Consider the following 9,702-nt stretch of genomic DNA (forward strand, 5'->3'; position numbering starts at 1 on the left):
TTTTTCACATAGCGAATGATGGCAGTAACTAGTAGGAATTAAGAACAAACCTACTCTATACAATAAGGAAATTACGGCATAGTGACTAAGAATAAACCTACATTATACAATAAAGGATTTATGGTATATTACATCCACTGGGCATCAAAGTTTGCCACCAGTGATCATAAAGCGCAACGAAGAAGCAGATTACAAAAACTGGGCACCATTGCAGCGTAACAAAATAATACTGAACCGAGACCACTTCCAAGACAGTTCAAGAAAGGTTAGCCTTACACGGGAACTATTGCGCAAGCTGCTGAGCAAAGCTGTGAGACCGGCTTAGCATGTTGGTCATGGCTTCCAGGTGTAGCTGTTTAGCAACGAGGTTCTCATTGGTGTTCTCTGCAATCTTTCTTAGAGATAGGACTTCAAGTCGAAGTTGAGTTGCAGAATGCCTTTCTGCTAGAACTTGGGACTGAAGAAGTCAAACTAATTCAGAAAGCGAATTCTATGAGCTTGTCTGACTGATAGTCTCAAGTAACTTGAACACTGCATAAAGACAAGACTTTGGGGTTGTCTCGCTATCTTCAAGATATTTTGCCTTCTTTGCTGCAATATATGTTGGGTTTGTCTCACAGCCTTCAACAGACTTGTGCATGCCATTAGGCACTTCACCCTGAAACAAGCAGAGAGATGACAGGTTTTGCACGTGTATAAACAAAGATGATAACTGTGCCGTCAATTCCATCCAATTTCAAATTAGAAAATAAAGAGTAAGTTCAAAATATCAATAGCATAATTTGGCATTGTTCATAATGCAGGGAGATTCACCACACTACTGGATTACCATGTCAACATAACAAGCATAGATGAAGGGCAAAGACAATCATTGTATCTATTTTGGTTAATGTGCATGGCATGTTATTCATATCATCAGCCAGATCAGTAAGATAAAACAGGAGATGACAAGGTGCAAACATGGGCGGCTTCACCACACACTGGATTATAGATCCACAAAAACAAGCATACATATAGGGAGTATTGAGTAATGTGCATGGTATGAATAAGGAATTTGGTTTTACAAGTAAAACTTTGAACTTACGGTTCTTGCGAACATGCATTTTGATAGAAACAACAAACTAAACAGCAGTAAATGATAGGGAGTATGAGCAAACTAAACAGTAGTTGAGGATAAAGGCTTTAGAAGGACTGACTTACATTAATAGTTAACACCGGCTTTATAATGCCCTTCTCCATGTCAAGGGAAGGATAACTCAAGAATTTCAGCATAGAATCTTCTTCATAAGCATTGCATGTACTCTACATTTTGTAGAGAGTAATTATAGATATGATAATACTGGAAGGGATAGAGGATAATGAAGATAAGATGCAGATTGATGCTACATAATCAACTACAAATCCCTGGAAGTCTAAGCGTTACAGGACAAAATGTATTGACAAGAGTAATGGGCTACACTTCTGCACTGGCATTGTCTCTGTATTCTACTTTTTGGTAAGATTAAATATAGATATGATCTTTTTTAGTAAATGGTGGGCGAGGGAGATAAGATGCAGAATGCTACACAATGAACAAATCCCTCTTCCCATAATACAAGATTGTTTTGAACACTAGTGTACTATACAGAACGTTCTTATATTATGGGACGGAGGGAGTAGCTATCAATGTAAGTACAATGATAGACGATGTTCAATCCTTATAAGCGGACTGCAGAGCTAAACCTCTTCAAAAGCATTGGGTTGATTCTAAATTTATGTAAGAGTCCATATGGATCTTATAATGTCCACCAAATGGACGATAACGAGGCTAACATGTGCAGTGATGCTACATAATCAAACATCTATGAAAGTAAGTATGGTCATACAGGGCAAGAGGTACTCACAAGAGCAATGCAGTGTGCAGTATAGTTGCGAGATTCTGTGGTCCCTTGAGAATGAATGTTCTTCTGCTAACAGTTTTCGTACAAGTGAGACGTTAAGGCAATGCAGAAATGTAGTTCAAATTGTGATGTGATATCATAGATAGTACCTTACGCTGCAGGTGAGACCAATGTGTAACAAGATTACTCCAGTCACCGTCGGATAAATGTAGCACCGGAGACTTTACAGAAATTTCATATAGAGGCTTGCCATTGAAGTGCGCTTGCCTCAGGTAGGAACGATACTTCATCAACGAGTGCTTGAAAAGCGCAACCAACCATTGCTCGTCTTCACAATCCAGTTTGGTCCTCGCCTATTTAAAAGAATGAAATCTTGTGTCTTTTGTCAGCAGAAACATATTTAGTAATTACCATGAATAACATCAGTACATTACTTGCGCCTAAGTTGCGGAGGAAGACTAGAAATTGTTCTGTGTCTGCGGTATAATCTTTCCATGAAGGAAAGATGCGCACAAAGTTCCTGACAACAATATAAGCTTCATCTTCTAAACTGGGAAGAAATGGAACAGGGGTCCTATTTGCTGCATTTGGGGCTCTCTCTGGTTCGAAAAGGGATTTGGCAACTGGATTTGGTGTACTCTTTGCTGGAATGGGGGTTTTGCGTCGTAGAGCTAGTGCTATGTCAACTGGCATCATCATACTATTTGCTGTAGTTGGCTTCTGCTGAGTTGGGGCGTCAGAAATGACCAGTGTAGTAGGGATAGAGTCTGCTAGAGTTGGGCCGTTTTGTGGGTCAGGTGATATTGCAACTACACCTAATGGCTATTTGATTTATCAGGTGCCACTACCTTCTCCAAATACTTTGCTTGTGCTCCTCCACGATCAGCAATCGCCCTTTTCCTTTTGAACATCATTCGAATGATAAGTATGGTATGATGACAGATGGAATATGTACTGAAAATGGATAGGCATGGCATATTCACATACACGATGTGTAAACTAAGCTAATGGCAGTGCAACAAAGTAGAAGCAATGCAAAGCATCAGTTGCAAGATATGTGCGACCAATATAACCTTGGAAAGTTAGAGCAAGCACCTTGATGGGTGAATAAGATAGGCATCTGCCTCTGACTCCCCCACTAGGGAGCTACATTGACTTAGGTCTCCCTCTAGCTCAGAATCACTGTTAGGATCATATTCTGAGCATGAACCTGTAGGTGGAGAGCGTTTGCATTGGATTGCATCCAGACTTGATTTCAGTCCCTTAATGCCAAGTTTGACAGCCATGGCATTGTTCTGCTTTATTCTTTTCATGCGCGCAAGCTCATAATCATTATGATGTTGTTCAGAATCTAAGATTCAAGAAAACATAAAAAGTAGTCAGATTATCTACAGAATGCATTGTGGATTCAACTCGAAGAGTGTCTCCCTATAAACCCCTGCATATGAAAAGTTCACCCCCCAACCATGCTGACAGACCACACACAGAAATACAAACCCCTTATGTCTCTATAACAGGCAGACACACATTTCAAAACTGAAGTAGTAACATTAGAATCATATCAAATTCATATTTGAACAAATAAACCGAGGAATTATGAGTGGCATAATGTTTAGCTTCAAGGGTGGAGTGTTGGTAGTGCAACATAAAGCAAGTAGGCAGATTGTATTCCATGTAAAAGATCGAAGCCTATGTAAAAGTTGGAAATGACACTTTCTTTCTATACAATGCAGTGTTCGTTGCCCACACATGATGGAAGAGATCACACAGAGAAATACTATTCACTCATGCCTATGGTTCCAGTATTTTGAAACAGGGTGGTCCACCCTAAAAGAATATTGACAACAAATATGACAAGGCAAGCATAGATGTAGTGAATCAATCATTTACTTGCGAGCTTACTAGGACAAGTATGCAGAATTGTAACTGCAGTAAGAGATTATCCAAAATCTGAATCAAGAATTTTGTGTAGCACTTATTGTTTGCAACTAATCAACGTGAATAATTGAATATTATATCGAATGAGTAGGAAAGACAAGTAAAATTGTCAACAAACCTGGCTTGAAGTAGTAATCTGGGTCAATGTCACTACGACCAACAATCCAAAATGACTAGTATCTATTCCTAGGGCTGAAATTTTGAAACCCTGTGAACTTTATAGGTACTAAAGATTACTGAAATACATCTAAACCATTAAGTGTAGGTAGCACTCAGCACACAACAAACCTAATGACAGTCCTGCCTAATGAGTAATGAATCAATTAGAAAATGGGTGATGAGTAGTGGCTGCTGAGTGTTGAGGACGTATCTCAGGATAAATCGGGTTGGCTTAGTGGGTGCTACACGCCTGAGCCCTGAACAGACTGGGAAGGTAGGCACGGTGGCGTGCCCGGGCAGTGGTGACGCTGTTGGGAGAGCCGCTCCTGACCTCCTATTAGTTCGGCGTCTCCTCCTAGAGTCATGCCGTCCGGGGACGGCAAGTCGCCAGCGAGGCAGGAGGCTGGGGGCAAGTAGAGATTGGAAGTGTGCAGCAGAACAGAGGGGAATCGGGGCCTGGGACGACCAAAAATCCCAGGGTGGGCCGCGGCCCAACGTGGGCACCCTGTAGAGATACACACCCGAGCAGCGAACATGCATTTTTGAAACTAAATTAGGAACATTTAGCTGACCAATTAAACGACTCTTTTTTAATAATATCTGATTCGTATTTGAACAACTAAGCTTGTTTAGCTTGATGGGTGGAGCAGTGCTATTATGACACGAAGCACTTATTCTGATCGTATAGTGATCATAAAAGGGGGAAACCCTAAGCATATTTTTTTAGAAAAAGAGGGTTTCCCCTCCAATTTCTATTAAAGAAACCACCACGGAACCAACATGATCAATTAAACCCTAAGCATGATCAATTAAACCGTATTATGACTGTGCCATGGCAGATTTGAAGCTGCAAACCGGAGAAATGATATTTAGCATCCATTGTTTGCTTCGAACTAAGAACTAAATTCTAAGAGCTGAAAAGAAAGTAAAGTAACCAAGTTACGATCTATTTTCTGGTTGAGATCAAAAAGTTGAGGAGATATGAAGTACCACCTCTCTTGCGGCGTCGTGTAGGCATCGGCGGTGTGATGGTTGTTGTTGGCGTTGAAGCAGATCTGCGACGGTAGACGGGTGCATCGGGGGATAAGTCACGTTGCGGTGGAAGTGAAGGTCGTGTGAGCGGCCCCGACAAAGAGGACGACGGCACCGATGAAGTGAGAGGACGTGATGCAAGGCTCTTGGTCCGTCGCCGTGGAGGAGAAACGTCCATCTCTAGCAGTGGACGACGCAGTCTTGGTAGGCGCTCTGGCATGGTGGAGGACAGTGGCGATGGATGGGGTGGAGGACGGCGGCGTTGGATGGGGTGGCGGATGGAGGAGGCTGGTGTGGGGATGGTGTTCTAGAATGGACGGTGTATGAATGGAAAAATGGAGGGAGAGGTATGGGGAACCATGTTTTTGGGACGCGCCTGTCTGAAATATGGGAAAGTTACGAACTTAGCCCTCGTTTGAAATTTGGACGTCTCATCGGTTGGTGATAGGACGATAATCTCGCATCTTGCCCAGAGCGATTTTGGGGGAGGAGTGGGTGGTTGGCGCCCACGGTGTATGAATGGGGCTGACAGGTAGGGCGGTTGTGTCATGTCTAAGTGAAGTTACAAACCTGCCCCTGTTGAAAATATTTGCCTACATCGATTTCGGACGAGTCGAGTTTGTTTTGCTGCCCACCGTGTATGAATGGGGAAATGGAGGGAGAAACAGAGGTCTTTCGGACGAGCTTGAATAAAATGTGTTTTGCCGCCCATGTTTGGCGCCCACCGTGTCGAAATGGGCTTAGAGGCGGTCGTGTCACGTCTAATTGAAGTTACTAACCTACCCCTATTGAGAGCAGTGGAAATCGGGCCGATGGATTGTCTGTGTAATGGGTAGACAGTAATTTCCATCTCCCAAACACTTGGCTTCGGAGTGGACATTTTGCCGCTTCTTTCGAATTTTGGGACAATAAGCATCCACGTTTACCCTGGCAACTAAATTCGAATCCATTTTGTATTCCTATATGAATCTTTATAAATCATTCTATGTGTTTTTACATATCTTCAAAAGCACGAAAAGATGTATTCCACTGTCATATATGAATATGATTTACAAATGCCGATACTCAAATTCAGAAGCTAGATCTAGTTTAAGGTGAATTCGAATATTTGGAACACTTTATGTCCAACTCAAATGTCACACGTAGCATAATGTGTACTCCCGTTTAGATATGTACACAAGCGATGTATCAAGATTCAAATACCGAGTCAATCAACCATGAATATACATAACTAACAGACATATAAACACTTATAGAGTATATGGATCAATAATATCAACTAACATATATAAGCCAGGCCGTTGTACTTTTTTTGCTAGAACAACATCCTTTTTTTAGCCAAGCTACAACAACATCTTGGCCCTTTCCAATAAGTGCCACTTATGGTCCATCTATACTACTATTATTGCTGAATGCACATTCAGCCAGCATATTTGTAGGTCTGGCACAACAATCAAAATGAAATGTCTCCGAGTCTTATCAATTAATACAGACTTGTGCTCAAATAAAATTACAAATCAAAAAACAAAAACAATTATTACATGATCTCTAAACAAATGGTTTGATTGATTACATGAACAAACAACACAAAGGTTACTTAACAATGGAAAGAACATTTCACCTATGATTTACCAAGTGGAAATTTAATTTCCTTTTTTCCTTTAGGACCTTAACAATGCGGTCAGTCTCAGCTTGCTTAGTTTTGAAATCCACCAAATATTTAATGGTTGTCTTGAGTACTGCTTGTGATTGTGCTGTTTGCTTCCTCAAAATGTCAACTTCATCTCTAAGTGCAGAAGCAGAATCTCTTTCTACCACTAGTTTAGCCTCTAGAGCATCAGCAATTGGCAATTCATAATGCACGATTGGGCCGGTGCCACTGCTGTGGGATGATACAACATCCATGGGGACCTCGCTCTTTGATCTTGGGCTAACCTGTTTTGCCATTAAAGTTTAGATTGGATTCAGAAAAGTTGAAGTTAGCAAAACATCTCAACTGGGAGTTATAACAGCAAAACAATTAAACAAACAAGGAATTAAAGAGTTTCAATTGGATGCCGAAAAGTAGTTATTAACACCATTGTAACCGGTTGTTGCAGCAGCAAGGCAGTTAAACAAACAAGTAGCTATTTAAGTTCAGGCAAACAAGTAATTCTTAACAATAAGTATCAAACACATAGATACGTGCAACCTATAATAGGATTAACAGGCTATGGCATTATGTAATCAGTAGCAAACTAAATTAAGCCAAGCAACATAATTGAACAATTTTGCAATAAGTGGCTAACTAAAATTCCGAGAAGCAGGTAACTGAACTTACGCTAGCTCTTTGTACAGGCACACTGCAACTTCTTTTTCGCTTACAAGGTTCTACGAAGGAGTCCATGGCATCAATTGCTTGGATACGTAGTCCCAATACTTTTTCTTCCCACACTACATTGGTAAGTCGAATGGTTAATCTGCTAAGATGGTGCGTCTTGATATGTTATATGAGGACGTGTAGTCAGACTAGTTGTAGCCACACACATCACACTGGCTTTTACTGTATATTTCATGCGATTACATTTGGCATATCGAGATCTAAGCAATCTACAATAGGATGAAAAGACTGGCGTCTTTCACATTATTGGCAAACTCAGTTCATATAAACAAGCAATTCAACCATTCTGTGGGTAAATCAAAAGTGCCACCAGAATATTTTACACTACCCCAATCATACACACAAAAAGGGGCGACGCCACCATAGGGTCTGGTATGGGCGGCCGCCTCGGGTGGCTGGAAAGTGTGCACCTAGTTTGAGTCGTCCAGGTTGGCCCTGGCTAGTTTTGTTCATCCCAACGCACAAGCAGGCAATGTAAAAAATGAAGAAAAATGTTTCAGTTTGGATGGGCCAATAACATAAGTGCAAGGCAGGCCCTATAGTAGGCTCGTGGCCCAAACGAGCGCCTCCCATATCGATCGACAACATGAAAAATCCCAATTCGTTTGCTCCAGCCTCCAGTCTGGTTTGCTCCTAACCTAGCTGCCGCTGGACAGACTGACACAACACTTCCTCGCGCCCTTGTTGGAGGGCGGTCGCCGGGCTTCAAGCGAACGGAAGGACAAGAAGATGAAGATCCAACCCTGGGTGTAGCCAGCGTGGGAGGCAGTGGAGGCATCACGGGCATGGCATCGAGCTTGCACAAATGGACAGTCGTAGCTTGCAAGAGTAGCATACGCAATGAGCAGGTACATCACATCCCTGATTATATCTAATTCAACTCTTCAATTTCTGGCCAATAGTCAAACCTGACGGTGTTGTAAAACTGCTTGTATGTAGGGAATCTATGAGAAAATGAAACCAATTTCTGCTTATTTTATAACTCCCCCAATCAATACTGAACTGACTGAATCTGATGTATCTAATCAAGTTTCCGGTGCAAACATACAAGCTCATGTTGTTCTTGAGCCGGAAGTGTCTAATGAACAGACTGCTAATGAAGGATTTGATGCAAACATTTTACATGCTCCTGGTGATGAACATACAGTGTCTAATGAGGGATCTAATGCAAGCATTTTGCAAGCTCCCATTGAAGGATTTAGTGTCTAATGATGATCTGCTATATTGAGAGAGACATAGAGATTTGCAGGCATTGATGACAAGCAAATTATAGTACATTTTCATGGCTTGAGGAAACGTCGAGGCCATCTACTAGAAAGTCCTCGTATCATGACAACGTAGCATAAATACTTTTCTAATCTGTTGTTTGACACTATTGGCATACTTGTGCAGGATAGATATATTGATATACAGTTTGTGCACTGGTTGTAGGTGCAATTATACTTCGATACTTTCAGCCAAAGAACGAATAATTCAAGCAGGTACAAACCATGTTTGTAGTCCTTGTACATCATGTTGCATTTTGTGTTTTTTGGTGCTTGCATCATTTAGTGTTTTATAATCTGAACTACTTTGGATCATTAGCTGGTTTTCAAAGTGCATGTAGCTTCACATTTCTCAAGTTATGTTGATTTCCGGAGTGCAAGTGCCTTAGTATTTTTTAATTTTAATGTTTTCCCCTAGTAACTTGAATTCATGGGTCCGCCACTGCACACAAATCATACACGCATGCCAGTACAAATTAAATGAAATGCAGGGACTTACGCTAGCTTGTTGTACAGGCTCACTGCAGCTCTGCTTGCGCTTGGGATGTTCCATGTACAAGTCCATGTTACCACTTGCTTGGATGTGCAGGCCTTGTGCTCCTTGCATCCCCCTCTGCATTTTTGACACGGCGAATGGTTGATCAAATAAGAGGATCAACCTTGCTATTGTACCGGAGGACAGATACTCACAAGGTTATACGGGTGTGTAGGATGTGTACCAGACCCCGTAGCGCCGTCATGCTTCGCTAAAAAATGGTTTTGCTTGTTTCAGATGATATCTCCAGAAGAAATAAGAGTTAAAGTCAGAGTTGCACAGGCGTGTAAGCTAAGAGAGCAGTGAAAGGATATCCAAACATCGTCAGAATAGTGCACAAGGGAGTGATGTGTGGATACCTAGTTCGGGCCGGTGTTTGGGCATGCTCGCCTAGCTAGAGTGCGGGTCACTTCAGAGTCGTTGAGGGTGATGCGCTGGCGTTGGTTGGCCGCGCATGGATGTAGATCTTGAGTGGCAGCAGAGCGCTATGATGCGGTGGACGAGACCGTTGGT

Source organism: Triticum dicoccoides, chromosome 6B, assembly GCF_002162155.2.
Source record: "Triticum dicoccoides isolate Atlit2015 ecotype Zavitan chromosome 6B, WEW_v2.0, whole genome shotgun sequence".
Classification (NCBI taxonomy): Eukaryota; Viridiplantae; Streptophyta; class Magnoliopsida; order Poales; family Poaceae; genus Triticum; species Triticum dicoccoides.